A 20,373-nucleotide genomic window follows, 5' to 3' on the forward strand; every position below is an offset into this window, starting at 1 on the left:
AGAGAGGCTCGAGGAGAGAACAGAGAAACACATCAACAGGTGCAAAGTTCTGGGGGCTCAGGTCTCCACCCCACAGGGAGCCCGGAACTATGGCCCCCTCTCTCCCCTGCAGCAACTGGCTCCCCCACTTCCAGGCTGCTTGGCTCAAAGCCCCACCACAAAGTGGGGTCTTCGCCCACCAGCTTCCCCCACACATGCCCTTGTTGAGGGTTTACCCTGCTCTGCCTACTCAGTCCTACCCAACCGTCAAGGCCTGGCACGTGCAAGACAGGATTTCTAACAGAAAAAGTTCAAATGCAGGTGGGCCTAGGTTCCGGTCCAGGCTTACCAGCTGTGTGACCAGGGCCTCTGCCACATGTCAAAATGGGGCTAGACAGACCCCCAGGCCAAGCCTGCTGTAAGGCAGTGCACGCCCAGGGTTCGGCACGCCGCCCACTCCTTCCGTGAAGTCCCTCCTGGTCCTTCCAGCTGCTCTGATGTCCCCTTCCTCCCAGAGCCTCCCTCTTCCCACTGCCTCTCATCTGGCAGTGACCCCTCTGTGTCCTGTGACGTCTCTGGGGGTAACACACTCTCGTGTGTATCATGTGATCCCCCACAGTAAGGTAACTCACACGCCAACCGGAAGCTCCCTCAGGTACAGGCCGAATCCTATCCCCTTTGGTCGCCCCCCCATGGTGGCCAGCGCACAGTGGGTGTTAATGAATTAAAACATAGTTGAGCAAACGGAGGATCCCCAGGCAACAGAGGAAAACCCCACAGGAAACAGACACACCCAGCTCTGAGGAAGGGCCCATTCAAGCCCTCTGCTCTGGATGAAACCATTCGCTGCCCACGCTGGCACTTCATGAACACGCCATTCATTGCATGAGCAAAGTCGGTGGATGCCCCAGCTCATTGAGGTCAATTGTCGTGTGGCTAATCCAGGGAGAACAGTTGGTCTGATATCACCTCATTTTATAAATTAGGATGTCTCTGAGAATGATTTTATCTTCTCAGTTCCATGTGAACATTAAGAAGAGTCCATGTAAAATCATTAATGTTTAAAAAACAGAGTCACCGTCCCCTCCCCTGGGGAGAGGGGGCCCAGGAGCAGGCTATAGTGGCCGAGGGTAGCTGGCCAGGCACTCCAGCTGTCACCATCCTCCACAAGCAGACGGCTTTGTGTTTTCAGGAAAGTCAGAGGAGTTGGGAGAAGGGGAAGAGACACGTGGAGAGCCCAGGAGTCTGCCCATCGGCTCAGCCCCCAAGGCAGGGCAAACAGCAGGTCACCCGTCTCTCTCCACCTCTCTCTTCACAAAAATAAGCCCCTCATAGGCCCCTCTCCGGAGCTGCTGCCAGGCCAGGGCGCGGCCATGCCCAGTCCGTGTGCAGCTGGCTTGGAGAAGCTGGAGAAAATGTCTCCCAGCCTGGCCTCTCTGGGAGAAGGAAGCAGCTACTTCCTCCATCCAAACCCCACACTGGGAATAGAGGTGGTGGCTCAGAGGGCTTAGCCTGTCACATGCAACACCTACCGTGGGCTGGGAGCTCTGGAGGCCTCAGGCCACTGGGGAGCCAACACAGCCCCACAGTGGGGTTATCAGAGTACCTGTTTTTACAATTGAGGACATGGAGATGCCAGTTAAGATGCCTGGCCAAGGCCAAGCTGACAGTGCATGGCAGATGTGGGACTTGAACTCTGGTCTGTCTGAAGCCAGAGACTTTTATCTTTCAACTAACCCTTCCGTGGACTTTTATTGTTGGGAGATTCAGAAGGCAAATTGAGGGAGCAAGGGGACAGCCACTAGCAGGTGCAGGAGCCCCAGTCCCATGACGTCCTCTCCCTCCTGACTGACTCAGAGGGTGACCAACTGGCCCGAGTTGCCTTGGACTGAGGGGCTCCCTGGACATGGGACTTTCAGTACCCAAACCAGCATGGTCCAGGGCAGACCAAGACGGTTAGCCACCCGTGACTGAGGCCTCCTTGAGCTTTGTGGCTCTCCAGAAAAAAAGGTATTTTCAGAATAATCGAGGGGCACTATCAGTGACTCGTGCTCTGAGTAGAAGAACAGCTTTAGGCCTGTCCCCCAGCACAGGGCCAGGTCCCACAAAGAAATCTTCTCTCGGTGTCCCCGCTCCAGGCTCAGGCCAAGAGTGGCCACTCTAGGTTGGGCTGGGCGTAAGGGCCCTGGACAGAAGAGCAGAGGAGCTGGGTGCGGGGAGTGAACTGAGACACTGCCCTACCAGGTGCTCACTACACCCCTGCAGCAGGGAGATTATCAGCCTGTTTCACAGACAGAACAGCGACAGCCTTGGAGAAGTTCAGACGATCTTCATAGAAGTTCCCGAAGGTTTAAGAAGTCTGAATCCTGAGTGTCTCACCGAGGACAGAATCTAGGCAGAGGCCCCTTGACATGAGCCCAAGGAGACCTGCTTCTGGGGGGTGGGGTACTCCCCCAGCCCCCTCTGGGAAGCCAGGAGAGGACCCCACTCCCGTCGGTCACCTCCAAGCATACGCATTGAGGCAGGAGGGCACTTGTCCCGACCACAAGCCCTTTACCCAGGCACTCCGAACCACTGTCCCTTCCACCTGGCCATCCAAACACTCCTCTTCTGATTCAGGCAGTACCTCCTCCAGGAAGCCATCCCTGACTACTCCAGCCTGCAGTGGAACTGTCTCCCCTGACCTCCTACCACCTTCCCATGTGTGTCTTCCATTCTTGCCTTGGGCTGTTTATTATTTAACTTAATGAATAAGAGGGTGAACCCGGGTGACAGACCCCCTGAGCTCAAATCCTGGCTCCCTCACACACTAGCTTTGAACGGGTGGCTTCCCATCTCTGTGCCACAAGTTATACACACACATGGGAGTGAGGCAGGGCATCCATGCACGGGAAAGAGTGGTCCTGAGACTCGAATGAGTTAATAGGCATGAAAGTGTTTAGAAAGTACCTGGTACACAGTAAGCACTCAGTAAGTGTTTACTATTATTATTATTATTATTTGGATATTGATATTAGTGAAGTACCTGCCTAGCTAGACTCAAATTTCCTGGCATGCAGGGCCTGAAATGGACACTTCTCTGCGTCAGTCCCCATGTTAGGCAGACGCACTCTGAGCAGGAGCTGCACACACCTTTCCTGTGGTCGGACCTTTGCAAAAACTGGCAGCTCCTCATCTCACTGCGGAGGGCCGGCAGAGATGCATGTCTACCTGCCAGGGACCCCCAGCCGCCTTTTCCAACACCCCTAAAGTCATCCCAAAGTGTCTCCCAGGAGCTCAGCAGCAGCAACAGAGATCTTGGAATGAAATTACAGCCCCTCAGGCCATGGGGCCCCAGGAACCGAATTCAAGGGAGCCAGAGCCCTCAGGCCATCTCCCGACCTCCAGGCAGTTGGGGGTAGGGGGCGGGGGGCGGGGGGGAAGCAAAGCCCCCAGGGGCTGTGTCCTGCAGAAAACCAGATCTTCACAGAAAGAGTTCTCTAGAGAGTCCCAGAGGCCTCAGTTCTCATTCCAACCCTGTCCTCTGTGATCTTCCCCAAACCCCTTGACCTTTCTGGGTCCCTAGTCACTCACATATGAAATGACGAGGTCAGTCAAAGATCAATTACTTAGTTCCTTCCAATCCTGGTGTGCACTGAGTCAGTTTCAGAGAAAGAGAAAAAGAGAATATGAACCTAACGAATCATTTCACAAGCAACCCGCTCCCCACAAACATGCACCAGGCTTTTTTGACATGCAAGCACTGTTCTGGATTATAGTACTGAAAAAAAAAAAACCCACACAACAAAATCAGTTAATTATTGGAGGGAAATAAAGAGAATCAGGGAGAGCCAGGGATGGGAGAAAGGGGATTTCATTTTAGATGGGGCCTTCAGAGAAGGCCTTACTGGGGCGGGAAAAGGGGGCGCGGGGGGACCATGGGAGAGGATCTCTGGAGAAACCGAGAGCAAGCCAGGCGGACACCTGGGGGAAGTGCTCCACCCAGAGGTGGCAGCAGCCCACCCTGTTCCGGCTGCCACGGGGAGGTCTGGCGTGACTGAGCGAGAAAGGTGGCCACAGGAGTTGAACTAGGAGGCGGAGAGTCAGCCACGGTAATGACTTTGGCGTGTGTTCAGTTATAAATTCAAGTCATGAATGCTTTCGCACAAACAAATTTGACAGTGCTCACTTCCAGGATGAAGGCAAAGCTCCCTCTCCATGTGTCCGTTTGTCCTCCCCTCTCCCCACCCCGCAGCCCCTCAATCCGTTTGTGACTGTTATCACTGCTTTCGCTGGGAAGCAGGAAACGGTAGCTTGGAGATGTGGAATCTCAGGCAGCCTCTCCCTCCACTCCTGGAGGTACAGCCGTCCAGAGTCAGACCCAGGCCGTCTCGCTGGGATCAGCCCTGGCCCCATCACTCTGCCCGGCTTCCTTGACACCTATCAACCCCTTCCTCGCTCCCCAGGCCCTCACACCTGCCACGCCCCCGGCTGGGACACCCTTCCCGCCTGTCTTCCTCACTTCCGTCTACTCTCCCTCCAGGCCCCAGGTCAGACATCACTCTCTCAGAGAGGCTTCGGTGCTCTCTCTAAATAAAATCTTCCTGTTAAGTGCTCTCCTGGGTTCATGTTCTTCCTGTCAACACTCTGATGACACTTGAATGCTCGTATGTATTTGTACGGTTTTTAAAATCAATGCCTCTCTTGATTTGAGTCCCAGTTTCCTTTCCATCACTATTGGTTTCCTGTGCATTTCCCTTCATTTCAATCAGTTTAGCCTTCATATGTTCCTCTAATTTGTGACTAAAATCAACCAGTTCTGTGAGCATACTGATCACCAGTGTTTTGAGCTGTGCGTCTGATAGGTTGCCTATTTCTTGGTCACTTAGAGTTAGTTATCGGCTCATCAAGGGAGTGGAGCAGAAGGAAGAAAAAAATGACCAAACAGAAAAGAATGAAGAAACAAGAATTCAAAAAAATGAGGAGAGGCTTAGGAACCTCCAGGACATCTCTAAACATTTCAACATCCAAATTATAGGGGTACCAGAAGGGGAGGAGAAACAGCAACAAGTGGAAAACTTATTTGAACAAATAATAAAGGAGAACTTCCCCAATCTGGAAAAGGAAATAGACTTCCAGGAAGTCCAGGAAGCCCAGAGAGTCCCAAAGAAGGTGGACCCAAGAAGGGACACACCAAGGCACATCACAATTACATTAGCCAAGATGAAAATGAAGGAGAGAATCCTAGAAGCAGCAAGAGATAAGGGGACAGTCACCTACAAAGGAGTGCCCATCAGACTGCCAGCGGATTTCTGAAAAGAGACCTTACAGGCAAGGAGGGGCTGGAAAGAAGTATTCCAAGTCATGAAAGGCAAGGGCCTACAACCAAGATTGCTCTATCCAGCAAAGCTTTCATTTAGAATGGAAGGACAGAATAAGCGCTTCTCAGATAAGGTCAAGTTGAAGGAGTTTATCATCACCAAGCCCTTATTATATGAAATGTTAAAAGGAACTTATCTAAGAAAAAGAAGATAAAAAATATGAACAATATGAACAGTAAAATGACAGCAAACTCACAGTTCTTAACAACCACACCTAAAACAAAAGCAAACTAAGCAGACAGCTAGATCAGGAGTGGAGCCACAGAAATGGAGATCACATGGAGGGTTAGCAACAAGGGAGTGGGAGGAGGAGAAGGGGGGAGAAGGTACAGAGAATAAGTAGCATAGATGGTAGGTAGAAAATAGGGGAGAGGGCAAGAATAGTACGGGAAATATAGAATCCAAAGAACTTGAGACACATGGACATAAACTAAAGGAGGGGAATTGGGGGGGAGGGGGTGTGTAAGGTGGAGGGGAATGAAGGGGAGGATTAGAACAACTGTAATGGCATAATCAATAAAATATATTTAAAAAATAAAAATAAAAAATAAATACAAATAAATGCCTCTCTATTCCACCCAACCATAGACTCTGTCCACACGGAGGCTTCATCTGGTTTTGCTCACTTTTCTATCCTGGGAACAGAACAGTGCAGGGCACACCCTCAGGTACCTGAAGACCTAAAGGATGATGGTTGAATGAAAGGATTGTGTACCCCAGGCCTTCTGAGGCACAAGGCGAGGCCAGCTCGGGACTCTGGGATGGGCTCTGCGGGTGTGGCGGGAGCCATGAGCTAAGTGGGGAGGGGCAGGAATGGGAGGGGAAAGGATGGGAGTCCCTGAGCCCAGAGTAGGCACTTTACCCAAATTATCCCATTTCATTGTCATGGCCGCCACAAACTGAGAATTACTATCCCACCTTACAGCTAAGAGAGCTGAGGCTCAGAAAGGAAGTTTCTACAAACATGTCTGTAGCCCTGACCAGTGTGGCTCAGTTGGCTGGACGTCATCCCACAAAGCAAAGGGTCACCAGTTGGATTCCGTCAGGGCACATGCCTGGGTTGTGGGTTCAGCCCCCCACATTGGGGCACAAAAGAGGCAGCCAATCAATGTTTTGCCCTCTTGTCATGTCTCTCTTCCTCTCTTCCTCTCTCTCTAAAAATAAATATAATATAAATGCATCCGTAATCACACTTAGTCTTTCTGATGCTACGGTCTATGCTCTTTCTGCTCTCCCCCAACTGCCCTCACCTGGGCAGTTTCTAATCCAGCTCTGCCCTTGATTTCCTGTGTGACCTTAAGCAAGTTTCTGCCCCTCTCTGAGCTTCAATTTTCTTATATATGAAATGCAGAAGTTGGAGTAGATGCCCCATGTCCTGTCCAATTCTGACATTCCATGACTTTAAGATTCTATGCTTCTAACTGTACGAAAGCAACAATGAATACTACAGGACCCAACTCAATGTCAACCACACCGTAAACACTTCACAGATGCTCATTTCCTCCCTTCCTCCTTCCCTTCATCCGTTCTTCTTTGCCCCCTCCCCTTCCCAACTCGCTGTTTCAGAGAATATCTGCTCCACAGCCCTCCTGGAGGCTGCCCGTGCTGTCCTGGCCTTTCCAGGGACCCGCAGCCCCGTCTCCCTGCTGCCCAGGAACCCCACCTGGCTCCGGCGTTGACGCCCCAGCCTGCAGTGCCCTCGACAGCCGTTCCAGGTGTGCTCCCCAGAGAGACTCAGGGTCTTCCCTCAGCCTGGCCCCTCCTGCATCCTGAAGGGGCACCTGGTCTCTGTCCAGCACTGTGGGGACTGAGGAGGAAGTGACAGAAGGGGACTCACATACACTGAGCATCTCCAGAGGCCGGGGGCTGGATCAGGCTGTTTGCTGGTTGTCTTATTTAATCCCCGCACAGAGCCATTGTTACCCCTACTTCACAGAAGGGAAGGGACTAGGCAGGGGTCAAAGGAGTTGAGAAATCGCACATGCAGCCCTGCTGGTCAGGTCCCGGGGCGGACAGCCTTGGTCAGCCCTGGGGCCTGAACCTCAGCCCAGGATCTTTCTGCCCTTCCCTCGAGAGCACCTTTCTTTTCGTATCAGTGTGACTTTGGATTCTCACCCCAGCTACTGAAATCCATTAAACTCTCTGGCCACCTCCCTTGTGCCTCTCCTCATCACCCCCACCAAAGTACCAGGCTGCAAACTATTCACAAACTGTCCCCAGGGCTTCTGAAGAGATGGCATAGCCGTAGCCACTTCACTCAGGGGTGTAGCCACATTGAGAAGTTGATTCCGTCCCCTCTGGAAGACAGGCCTGTTCGCCGATGAACACCGTCCTCCAGCTGGCACTGGGAAAGAGGGGTGAGCCTTTCCCCCCAAGCTCCCAGCTGCTGCACTTGAGAGCAACCCAGCACTCAGACGCAGGGAGGATGTGACCGTGGGCATCTCCAGGCACCCCCAGATGTGATCGGGGCCCTGCCTGGGGCCGCAGGAAGAGTCGGGAAGGGTACCTGCCTTTCCTAAAGGCTCCTCTGGAAAGCCACACCCTCAAAGGAGGACACTGGTGGGTTGGGGGAGCAGGGGGCTGTGGGAACAGCATCCCCTGTGCTCTGCGAGGCAGCCTGGACCAGAAGCACAGGCGAGAGCAAAAAACCCCTGGCAGGATTTCCTGAGGCCCACTGTCCTCTTCTTGCCTGTTCTGTCCTTGTCTGGGATGGAAGGAGAGCCCCGGGGATGGAAGGGTGGCCAACTCTCCCCCTGGGAGGGGCCTCAGTTGAGGACTAGAACTCTAGGGGGCCCCCCTGAGACTACCAGAGGAGGTCACACTCCTCAGTTATGTTCTCATGACTTCCCGGGCTCCTCCATGGCTCTTGTCTGGGTTTCACGAATCACCTATGGAGCTTGAACTCCCCACCTCCCCTGTGAACTCTGCTGGAGGGGAGCCCGGCTGGAGAGTTCACGACCGTGTACCCAGCACTTCTGCCGCGCCTGACACACAGAAGGTGCTCAGTAGACAGCAAGTGAACACATGCTACCAGCAGGGAAGAACCCTGGTTCAAGCTGATGGGACATGGCAGGGGCCCCCCCCACACCCCAGACTCTGGTGGTCCCTGCACTGCATTAGGTGGAAAACTTTAGCGAGGACAACCTTCAGCGCATAGTAGACACACAAGTCAGGTGTGTGGGCTCTCTGCCAGGATCTGGAAAACCCACCGAGGGTATGGCATGTGCCCTGCTGCAAGGCAGAGGTGGCCGGTCAGGCTTTCGCCCATAAGTGAGCTGTTGGCACTGTGCATGAGCGCGCTCTACTTTAATCAGTCACAGCACCGGTGCTGACCGATTCTCTCCCACGTAGTACACACCAGACCCCATGTAGGTGCTTTCATTCACGTGTGTATAGTGTGCATGACACAGCTGCACCCACTAACCCTGCACAGCTCAGACAGTACTACGACCACCAATTACTGATGAGGACAAAGCAAGGCCAGCTTCTCAGGACGTCCAGCAAGCATCTGGCCGAGTCAAGCCTCATGCCCCAGGAACCCCAGTCACACCACCGGTGCCCTGCCCAGCCCAGGGCCCTGTGCCTTACCGGGGCCCCTGTGTGCTGTGGAGCACGAAGTCTGGGGTGGCAGGGGGACAGAGAAAGAAGGCAACAAGGAATCCAGAAACCTTCCCCCAGACAGACACCTCCCTGGAGCAGGCAGCAAGCTGGGCTAGAAAGACCACTGAGCCCAGGACCACACAGAACCAGCTGGATTGACCGTGGGCAACTCTCTCACCTCTCTGAGCCTCACTGGATGAAACAGGCAAGCCCCCCTGCCCACCCCACACAGGGCCCAACCCACAACAAAAGAGACTCCAATTCGTGGTCTTGCTCAGCTACCCAAAAACCACAGAGCTCAGCAAAATCCTTCTCCCTCAGTCTGTGGGCGTGCCGTGGCAGCCACCGCCCCAGAGAAAGTGCAGGTCCGCGTGGTCAGGCAGGGGCCTGGCACCAGGACCCTGCACAGGAGGAGCACAGGGAGGCTCTCCTCTTCCCTGCCCTGCCCCCAGCTAAGGGCACTCCCCAGAGCACGACACTCTCCTTCCACCCCTCCTTGCAAGCCCAAGGAAACAACCGAGAAGTCGTCCAGGACAGCAGAGGTCCAGCTCGGAAAGGGGTTTTCCTGACCATGGGAGATGGCAGCCTCATCTCACTGCCACAAAGAGGCTCTACCGCATGGGGGTGCCTTCCTGAGGAGAGCTGTGCCCAGCAAGGAGCAAGCCGCTGTCCCTGAGAATGGCCTCCAGAGCAGGCTGGGGGAGGCCGTAGAGCTCCTGGGCTCTCCTCTGAGTCACATGGCAGTGAGGAGTGGCCTAGAGGACCGCTTTCCAGGGGAGTCCAGCCCTCCAGAGAGGTGTCTTGGGGGCAGGGCCAAAAGAGGGGCTCCCGCAGGGCAGTAGAGCAAGACCAGCGCTTCCACCGGGGCCACCTGAGAGCAGCAGCACTGAATGCCCGCCACCGGCTGCCCTGCTGCTGTCCCCGTGGCCCTCCCGAGGCCTACGGGACTCGGAAGGGCCCCTCCAACCAAGAGGTCTCCCAGCCCTTGCAGCCAATTAAGCGAGGCCCATGGCCACTGCAGCCACACCTTCCCTAGATGTAGGGCCACTTACCTAAGCAGAGCAAGACAGGCCCTAGCACCGCTGGGCTAGTCATCTCTTGGTCTCCAGGTCTGTGGTGCTTGGTGGTCTGGGCCACACCCCGCAGCACGCAGTCACGCACTGTAGACCCAGGGAGGGGCCTTGGGATAATCTGGTCTAACCTCCTGGTAACATAAAATGATGATGCTGCAATCCAAGGAAGTTACGAGCGTGTCAGAGTCACACAGCTTTCCCTGGTGACATCGAAAAGTTCAGGCTCCAAATGAAACAGCGTGGCTCCGAGGGGAAAAGGCCCTGACCCTACACAGCCCACGAATGGCCATGCATTACACTGCGGGCTCAGGCCACGCTGGTGATGGGAGAGCAAGCCCCTCGGACCATGGGCGCTGGGCACAAAACCCGAGTCTCTGGGGCTCTCTTGCCTCTGACCCAGAAGTAGAACCCACAATCTGTAGGGAATATGGCCTCCCCAAGAAGGAGAGGCACAGCCCTGCACCCCCACAGCTTAGCAGAGGCGTTGGGATAGAGCAGTGCACAGGAGCAACAAACCGTCTGAGGGAGGACACTTAGAGGAACCCCTGGGGGTGGGGCGCACTGCCCCTACTGTGCCACCCTGGCATCAGGGAGACTGCCCGCCTCAGCAGCGTCAGCAGGCCCCTACTAACGGGCTGAATGTTCCCCGGTGTCTGCCAGGACTGTGAGGGTCCACGGTGGATGTCAACCCCTGGGGACACTCTCCTCCCCCCAGGCCCCTTACAGCTCAGCTGGCAGATGGAGGCAGGAAGGCCGCAGGGCCGCTCTGTCACCAACAGCCACTGTCATCACTACACCGCCCTGCCCCTCCCTCCACCGCCACCTCTCCATCTTTGCGCTGGTCACCGGAGGCTTTGTGGGAGTAAAACCAGTAGACCTTCTAAGGTCTAGGTTTCCTAAGAGCCAGAAACTTCACCCAGGGTTGGCCAGACAAAGGTGTGGGTGATGGAGGAGATGTGCGCTGGTTCCTTTAAAGAGACTCTCAGGACAGATGTAGGCGGGCCCCGGGGCAGAGAAGCTCCCGGAGCCCAGCACAGCACTGGCTCTGGCTCCCAAAGGCCAGAGAAAAGGCCACAGCCATCATGGGTGGACCTGGGCCTCCTTAACTACGGCACTTACTCCGAAAAAGGGCAGACACACGGTACCCCCTTCCCGGACCGCACATTCGCCACTCTCAGAGCCTCAGCTCCCCACATTTGTAAAATACTGGAACAACAGCCCTTCACCTGCTCCACAGAGCTGACCAGAGATCAGAGGAGCGGGCGCCTGGGAATGTGCTTTATTAGGAAAGAAAAGTCATATTCACCATGAGCTTACCACATGCCAAGCACTTTTAGATCGTTTCTTCAACAATCCCATGTGCTCTGTATTATTATTATTATTATTATTATGACCATATAGCTTAGAAAACTGAGGCTCAGAGAGGTTGGATGATGTGCCCAAGGACACACAGCTGAGTAATCGTGGAACCAGGGGCAGCACAGAGACTCCGACACCAAAGCCTGTGTTCCTTCTCCCAACACCACACTGCCTACAAAAGAAGCTAATGTCGCTTTTCAGGAATAGGCCGGTGAGTTTTCAGACTATAAATGCCGCCCTGGTGGAGCCAACCCCTGCTGCCAGGACACACCCATTCGAGCCAGGAAGTCAAGTCAAAGCCAACCCACTCTACTGCCCTGGGGCCCACCACAAGCCCAGGGCATCTCGCCCTGGCCAACGTGCCTCTGCAGCTGTGTGCAGTCTCCACGCTCACCTGGGGGTGGGGGTCAATGACCACTCGGACATGTGACAATACAATTAGGAGGAGACCCGGAATCATGGAACTTTGGGCAGAAAGGGGCTTTTGAGAGCAATTTCAAGCTCCTCATTGGCTAGGCGAGGAAACTGACACCCAGAGAAGGCTGGTCCCTTGTCAAAGGTCACACACAGGCAGTGTCCACCACCCTCCAACGTCCAGTCGCAAGCCCAGTACTCCCCACCATCCCCACCTCCTACAGCAGTGAGCCCCGGGGCCCTGAGCTGGCCAGATTTGGACCTCCGATGTCCGATGTCCGAGTCCACTCTCCTGGCTCAGGAAAGGCAGGGAGACGGGAGAGTGAGAGCAGTGGGCTGGCGTCAGGGAGGGAGTTAGTGCTTCGTGCACTAGCCCCACCCACCGAGAAGGCTGCGCAAAAACCCTCCTGGGAGTTCCTCCATGCGGGGCAGAGGCCAGTCCCCCAGGGGCCCAGGGGTCCCCCTGAGGCAGTGGTGGCCCAGGTCGTCCCCAGGCACACTCGTCAGGGGCGGGGGGGCTGAACTCTTCACTCCGGTTCTGTTTGGCCCCACACACTCCCAGGAGCACTGCTGAGAGCTCCTCTCCCCTAGAAGTCTCCCTGCTGCCCTGCCACGCCCTGCCCCTCAGCAGCACCCAGTTCCACCTGTGCCCCCTCTGGTTTACGACAATCTGTGCCTTTTATCACGTCGTCACCTCTGATGTGTTTGTGTGTGTGGTGTTCGCCCACCCCCTAGGGACAGGTCTATTTCTGCCACAGCCCTGCGAGGTGTGCACGCCGCAGGCAGCACCAGGCCACAACGTGACCGGCTGTTTGTCCACCGCTTGCTGATGGTGCCAGTGGCCTGCGAAAGGGCCAGGCCACATCCTAGGGAAGCAAAAAGGAAGAGGAGTGGTAAGCCGGGTAGGTCAGCCACCGGCTCCTCAGTCTAATAGGAACGGGAGGGGGAGAACTGTGACCAAGTCTTTCCTGCGCACCAGGTACGATGCTGGGAGTTTTACAAACACTCGCTCCACAGTCCTGCGAGCTTCATACTTTCATTTCCCACTTTCCAAGGTGGAAATTGAATCAGAGATGTTGAACAACTTGTCTAAATTCTTCTGATTACCAACTAGCAGAGGCAGGGTCCCCAGGCAGCTTGTCTGATGCTAACTAAGCCTGGACCCCACCCTGTTTGCCAGCAGGCCAGCTCTTTGAGGACGGGGACCCGATGTTACATGAAGAGGGGGCTTCCATTTGCTGCTGCTGCTGCTGCTGGGTCCTTGATGCGTAGGACTGTGCCCGGCACACAGGAGACACATTGAATACTTGCTGAATGAGGGAACACCATGCTGCCCCTCCTCAGCAGGACAGGACAAGGCTTGTGATGCCAGGTTCCTGGGCCCTGTTTCCGGGAACTTCAGACAACTCTTTGTTCCCTTGCCACCCAGAAAGGCCCCCAACATATGCAAGCTCCTGCAAAGGCCTGGTGAAGGGTGAATGGGCTTACTAGGCCTAAGACGGGACCAGAGTGGGAGCGGGACCAGAGTGGGAGCGGGACCAGAGTGGGAGCGTAAACTGAGTGAGAGAGACTAGCCCCTAATGAGGTGGGGAGTTCAGAAGTGTCCTCAGGGCTCTGGGACCTGCTGGTTCTGGGCCACTCTTTGGCTCCTCCCCATCCCTGGGGCTCCCTCAGACCCCCGCTGCCTTGTCTGAGCTGTACTGGAATTGGCCACATTCCTATTAAGCAGAGAAACTAACAATTACGCCACCCACCCTAGCTCCATCAGAACCCTCACAGTCTGCTCCGGGGCCCCAGGGCCAGCTGCTTTTCTCCACATTCCAGCCAAAAATAATACGAGAATGAAGCTGTTTGGTGGAGACTTAATCTAATCTTCATTGCTTCAGTTTTAAAATATCCTGCCTGGTTTAGGGTTTCTTATTACACGCAGGGATGTGTTTTTAGTGAGATAGGTCTTAGCAGAAACGTCCTTCATGTAATTAGAAACCCAGGCAGGCAGGGCCTGTGGTGAGGCTTCCAAGCCAAACAGCAGGTCCCCTGAAGACAACGCGTCTGCAGCTAGTTCACTGAGCAAGTCCTTCTCAGGCGTCTAGGGCTTGGTGCTCCCTCACTCCCCAGGGATCTGGCAGGACTGGGCCTTCCCACTCTCTTGCATTCTCTCAGGAAACCAGTTGCTCCTTCCACCTCAGGCGGGCTCTTACCCCCAATAGGAATAGAGACAAAGATGCCGCTCGAGACTGCAGGAGGCGGCTATGGAGAGGAAAAAATTACCCCAAGGAGTCCCCACAGACGAGGGAGAATTAAAGGCAAACCTTCCTCTGGAGCCCCGTCTCCAGGATCAAGGCCGGCTTTGAAAAATCAGGCGTGGCAGTGGAAGGAGTGTCTACGTACACTTTTGTGTAAGTGCCAGGTGTGACTTCTTGGGCTTTTCTGGCCCAGAATCCACTTTGATCTGCCAGCATGGAGACTGCTAAGGGAGGATCAGGCAGGGCTAGCTCTGGACCAGGGCCCATCCCCCAGCATGCCCGCCCGGATGTCACACACCAGTTGGTGCTCAGGCCTTTTCTTCCCCGTGGCACAGAGAAGAGGCTGGATTTCTGACAGGTCAGACTCTGTGTTCCTCTGATGCATGAAAGCCATTCCGGGCAGCACCACTGGGAGAGAGCATGCCGGTTCCCCCAGTGTGGCAACTTAGCTGTCCCTCCTGATAAAGTGCAGGTGTTTTTTGGAATCACAGCAGGGTTTTCAAATTGTAGGATGTAAAGAAAGGCAGGAACCAACCCTTTCACCCAAGTCTCAGGTCTCCTGAGACTCACGGGGGAAGGCTGCGGAACCACACGGGCCAGAAAACACTCTGAGGGCCGCGGTGCTGCGCAGAAGCCTTCCCTCTCCCGACCCCTTTTTTACTTAGAGTCCACCCGGAGATTCGTGCAGGGGTCACTCCTCGGAACCCCAGAAGGGAGTCCTGCGATGCGCTCACTTTACAGATGGAGAAACGGAGGTCCAGAAGCTAAACGACCGGCCGGAGCGCTGTAGTCAAGCAGGAACTGGGTGGAAAGCTGCCCGGCCCCCAAATTTCAGCCTGAACACTAGCTCAGCACGATGACCTGCCAGCCCTGATTATCTCCTTCCTCTGTTCCCACCAGGTATTCCATTTAATTAAATTAGCTGATCCCCATTGCAACGAGCTGGCCAAGCAGCCTGGCCAGAGCCCAGCCTCTGTGGCTCCTCCCTCTAAATTCTGCTTCTCAATAGAATTCAGTCTTCAATAAGTCACGAGTGTCACGCGAAGTGTTTTGTACAAAGTGTGGCATGGTGGCTGGGCTCAGGATGATCTGCTTTCACCCTCCCCACACGCCGATCTTCGTTTGATCAGACGCTCTGGTTCCCATGCCGTCACCTCTAGCAATTGCATCACACGTTTATATATATCTCAGCATCACAGGCCTGGTGCCACCCAGCATAGGAAAAGGAAAACTTAGAACAGCATTTCTCACCTTCCCCAAACTAATTTAGAAAATGTGCTCCAAATCAAATAAATGGGGAACAAAAGTCTGAAATTGGAGATAGAATTGGGGGGGGGGATGCTAACTAAATAAATAGCATGGAAATCTTGCAACATGCAGGAAGCCTATAAATTTTATAGGTTGTTTCTTTAATAAAAACAAATTCAACTGCTAACAACACAGTATTATTAAGCCGCTAACGTTTAAAAATCTAATTTGGTCTGCTCCACGCTGTTCAGGGGCGCGTGGCATTCACCCAGAGTAAGGAAGGCAAGTTGATGGGGTGGGGTTGGTTTCTAGACCAGGCTAATAGAAGCCCCTTTAAAACTCAGCCTTTTTTGCTTTCTAGGCATGCCTTGGTCCCTAATGAGTTACAGCCCCAGGTCGAAGATGGACATGGCAGAAAGAAATTCACCACACACTCCGAAGTACCCATAAACATCAAGGCCAAGGGAGAAGAGGTATGTTTCCAGTTAAACCAGAACTCCATGAATTCAAGATTCTCCACTCACGAGACAGTAATTCTCCTTATTTCATCACTAACCTACTTCAAATGTGTTTATACAATTTATTGCTACTGAACTTCGAGGCAACTGGTGTAGAGTTAATGAAACCCAGCTTGGAGAAGCTTTGAACAACTAACCACAGTCTAAATGGTTATGACATGTGGTCGAAGCCGCAGCCCGGCCCCACGGCAGTTGGTGTGTTAGGACCAGTCAGAAAACGTTGTCATCTCACCTCCTGCGCCAGAGAGATTGGAAAAGGGAAAAGTGCTGAAAAATAGCTTTCCACATTTCTCCTCAAGGTTTCCAGACTTTCTCCCTGACATTTTAACACATCCATCTTACTAAAAGCAAGGCAAAGCCCCTCCCCCCAGTGCCCAAGTAAATATTTTAGTTGCAGTTTGATTTGGCAGCCAGTGGAAATCCTGAAATCCAGTTCGAGTTTAATTGAATAGGGTCAGGCCTGTGTAAAGCAATGGCGAGGAGGGGTGTCGGGGGAAGGCGCCAAGCAACATGTCAAGTCGGACTCAGCGAAAGTACAAAATGCGAGAAAAGAATGTGCAGACGGCACTGGACCGGAGGAGGAGCGAACTCCACGTCCTGCACCGCTCGGACACCAGTGTTCACGGGCCTGCATTGCCAAGGGGCGTCCTGCCCCGGCCGGCCCCTGGGGGCTCCAGGGGACTCTTCGGGCCCAGGCCCTTTCGGAAGAGTAAAGGGAGGTCCTGGACTCATCACGGTCCCACAATAAAAGCCCCCTCTGAAAGCAGCACTTTCATTAACTTAAAGCGATCTACAGACTTAAAAGCAGAGAGCAGTCAACTCCCAGGAAGGCCCATAAAACAGCCGGCCGCGAGGTCGGTGCACTTCAGTGCAATTTGCACGAGGCATTTTACTGTGAGCGGTGGCCGGCCCATCTCTCTCCGGTAACCCCCTGCCCCCTTTTCTAAACAGCTGCTCTTTCTCTCGGCTTTCAAGCCTTCCGAGCTCACAAAGGGGAGGCGGGGACGGCAGTCTCCGTAGGGTCACGGCTCCCTCCTGTACTCAGGCTCGCGGCCGGAGAGAGTGCAAGAATTCCAAGCCTGCAGAACAACAGCGTGGAGCTCCGCTACGGCCACTCGTGGGTCGCGTGTCTTCTGCACCCGGAAGCACGGTCTCGCAGCTCCCCCAGGGGTGCGAGAGGTTGAGCTCAAGATTGTGAGGAGGAAATTTCAAACCTCCTTCCAGCACCCACCCAGCCCCAACACACTGCTCCCCCAGTTGGCCAGAGGGGCAGCCTCCCGCCCCGGTCCGAATTTCTCTCCTTGCCCGGAGCTAGGCCTGAGCCTGAGTGGAGGGTCCAGCTCCAGCGGGAGATCGAGAGTCCAGTAACAGGAGACCCCCTCCCTTCCCCCCAAGGTCCCGAGGCCTCGCGAAGGCCAGGATGGCAGAGTAAACGGGAGGTCTATGCGTTAGACTTGTCGGAATTTCTGTTTTTGTGTTTGAACACCATCATTTTCTCCGTTTTCAGGAGGAGGTCACCTAAAGCCGTCCACCAGTTGGAGAGCATTTAATATCTGAGAAGTTAACACGCTAGAGAAGTCCGGGGACAAGAGGGGGAGGGCAGGAGACCCTGAGATCCTCGCCCGCACCCGCCCCCCCCCCCCGGCCCCCGGGCGGAATATCGCTCCCGAGGCACTTCGAGCGGGCTTCTGGACCCAGCCGCAGCACCGGAGGGTCCACAGCCGGGGACTAGAAGCAGGGTGCTCGAGTTCGAGCCCTCCTGGCCTTCGACCCACAGTCCAGACTTCCGCGGGCGCAACGCGGCTCCTGGCTGCTGGAGCTCCGGCGCAGGCCGCGGCGCCTGCAGACAACCGAACCCAGCCCGCTGCGCTGCGCCCGCAGACAACCCAGCGACTCCCGGGGCCCGAAGAGCCACCACGGTCCTCGGATCCACCTCGAGCCCTGCGAGGCTGCCCTGTCGCTTCACCCAGAACGTCCCTCCGATTTGTCCGCTTCCTGGAATCTTCCAACTAGGACCCGGTCCTGTGCGCCTCAAGTCCTCTCTTCCAAAGGCTCTTTCCGGGAGAAGCAGCAGAAATTCGGGACTCGCCTGCCATGCCTCGGATCAACAACTTCCATCGCCTCCCTTAATGCTTTCCCACCCACGGAGCGTGGGGAACAGCGCGCACGACCATACACGACCATCCCAAATTTCAAAAGCCTCAACCCCGATAAAAAGTCGTAGTCCTATGCTTAAATCCTAAAGAAAGCTACCCGTTCCTCCGACTCCAGCCTCAGATGAACTCGACCCCCAACTCCCACCTCCAGCCCCCTGCTCTGGCGGGGCCGTGATTCCGTCCTGAAACTACTCGGCGGCCCTTCGGTCACTCTTCTGAAATCGGCCCGGACCCTGTAACCCAAACTCCAGCCGGGCCCCGAACCCGAGCCCTAGTTCAGGGCCGATGCACCACCATCCCGAGCCCGGGTCGCCCTGCCGCACAGGCACCTCTGAGACCCCAGAAAGGAAGCCCACTTCGCCCTTTTCTTCCCCCGGTTCGGGATCTGGGAAAGCCCGCACACCTAACCTGAAAGAGTCGCAAACTTTGCCGCAGCCCCGAGACCCTGCCTATTGACCTCTGCGTTCCATCCCCTCTTTTACGAACTCGTGCCAGGAGTTCTAGATCTAGAACTAGATCCAGGAGGGCTCCTCACTCCCAAACCTCGCAGGGGCCCCACGCCTCCCTCACCTCACCGAGGACTCCCAAATATCCGCCCAAAGCCCACAAGCCTACAAATCATCGCTCCTGGCGGGGCTGGGACCCCTAAACTGGACCCGGGGATTCCAGCTTCCCTGACTTGTGTTCCGAAGTCCCCTCCGATCCGCCTGCAAACCCCATTCGCCCAGGCCGGACTCAGCGGTGGCTTGGACTTCAGTCGCCCGGCTCGAGTCTGAGGCTGCTCCCGCTTCCAGCCGCTCAAAGGCAGCCTCAGGGTGGTGGAGCCCGCAGCGTCCGCCCAAAGGGCGCCCGAAGCCGGGAGAAAGAGAACCCTGGAGCCATCCTCGCCCTACGATCGCCCGGCCCCGACCAGCCCGCACCGGGCTCCAGCCAGCGCGCCCGTCCCTGCTCTAGGTCCCCGGCGCAGCACCGCGCCCGCCCGCTACAGGGCCCGGGGCCGGCGGTCCGCCTCCCACGCGGACAATGCGCGCCCGGCCCCTGCCCTAAAGGGCTAGGCAGCGGCCACCACGGGGCTGCGCGCCGGGCGCCGGACCGCCTCCTCCCGAGCCTCGCCCCGCTTCACGTCCGCGGGCGCTTCCCCAGCTTCTCTCTGCGCGCTCCCTCCTCGCTCCCTGCTCCCTCCTCCCTGCCGCCTCCCTCTCTCCTCCCGCTGCCTCCCTCGCTCGCTCTCCTCCTCGCCCTGTCGCAATGAATAATACTCCGGCTTGGGGACCGGAATAAAACACGCGCGCTCCGAGGCAGCCGCCCGCAGCCGCGCCGCCTGCAGAAGCGGCTCTGACATGGAAATGAATGACAGCTTACCTGATGCCAATCTTCATCAGACTGACACCGGCGTGACAACACAGCCTATACTTCCCAGCACTGCTCAGGACGTCAGCGCTCAGGGACCCGCCCCCGCCCCCCACCTCCCTTCTCCCCACTCCCCTCTCCCCACCCCCACCACCCCACCCGCTCCGGCCCGGCGCTTTCCCGGCCGAGGAGCCGCCGGAGTGTCTCCCTCTGCTGGAGGCTTTTCTGAGACTCCGGGTCAGGGCCTGCCCCTGCCACGGGCGCGTGCAGAACCGCGCTGGGCAGGAAGCTTCGGACCGCACGGTGGCCTCGGACGTGGGAAGCCGGCGGACCCCCGCAACCTCGGGAAAACAGCCTCTGTCCCCGGTGCCAAGTCCTTCTGAGCACACGGTCCAGGCAGAGCTCTGAGACACCCTCTGCTGAGCGGACGAAGACGAGGACAACAGGAGAACTCCCCCGAAATCACGAAACTTAAAACTGGCAAGGAATCCTGACCTCCATCTTCACTCCGTCCCCCGCCCCCACCCTGTTCCTGCCAGGCTGGCCTCATTTTTATGATTGCATTTGAATAAATCTTGCTACCCTTGCCCCAGAAAAGGTGTTCAGACGAAACTCCGGTTAGTTATTCCTATTCTCAAGAGCTTTTTCAGCTGTGGGCTTCCTGGGGCGTTTGGGTCACGGAGGGAGGGACCGTGTGATGGGCTGGGGCGGAGGGAGAGATGAAAGGGGGTAGAGGCTTTGTCAGTAAATCACCTCTTTGCAAATACCAGGCGAGCCTGTTCTCTGTACCGCTGTTTTCATTCTAAAAGGTCCCAGGGTTCTGGGGGGTCGGGTTGGTGTAATATAAAGGGAGACCAGCTGGGCTGTTTCAGCCCGGGCCCGCTGGGGTGGCTGCATCTACTTCGGGGAGGACATTAATCTAAGTGCCTTCTCAGAGGAAGGCCAGGGCAGGCATTCCACAGAGATACAGATGCTGGCTGCCTGGCTCCACTACTCAGCACATGGCCCCGGGGCATAAAGGGACTGGAGGGCCCTTTCCGCCTCCCTGAAATTTTCTCTTGGCTCCCCGT

General features: G+C 55.8%; 1 protein-coding gene across 3 annotated transcripts in view; it reads right to left on the bottom strand.

Annotated features, from left to right (window-relative positions):
* PKNOX2 (PBX/knotted 1 homeobox 2) overlaps positions 1-19,383 on the bottom strand; it is a 254,565-nt gene extending 235,182 nt beyond the window's left edge. For 2 of the 3 annotated variants that reach the window (XM_037038201.1, XM_037038199.1), the window contains exon 1: positions 19,316-19,383. The gene's annotated coding sequence lies outside the window, so the exon portion shown is untranslated. Of the gene's footprint in view, positions 1-14,097; positions 14,172-19,315 lie in introns of those variants that run through there. The other variant, XM_037038200.1, reaches the window with a different exon arrangement.
* Positions 19,384-20,373: the final 990 nt, after the last annotated feature.

The sequence above is a fragment of the Sturnira hondurensis genome, unplaced genomic scaffold (genome assembly GCF_014824575.4).
Source record: "Sturnira hondurensis isolate 20B ecotype Veracruz unplaced genomic scaffold, ASM1482457v3 Scaffold0024152, whole genome shotgun sequence".
Taxonomy (NCBI): Eukaryota; Metazoa; Chordata; class Mammalia; order Chiroptera; family Phyllostomidae; genus Sturnira; species Sturnira hondurensis.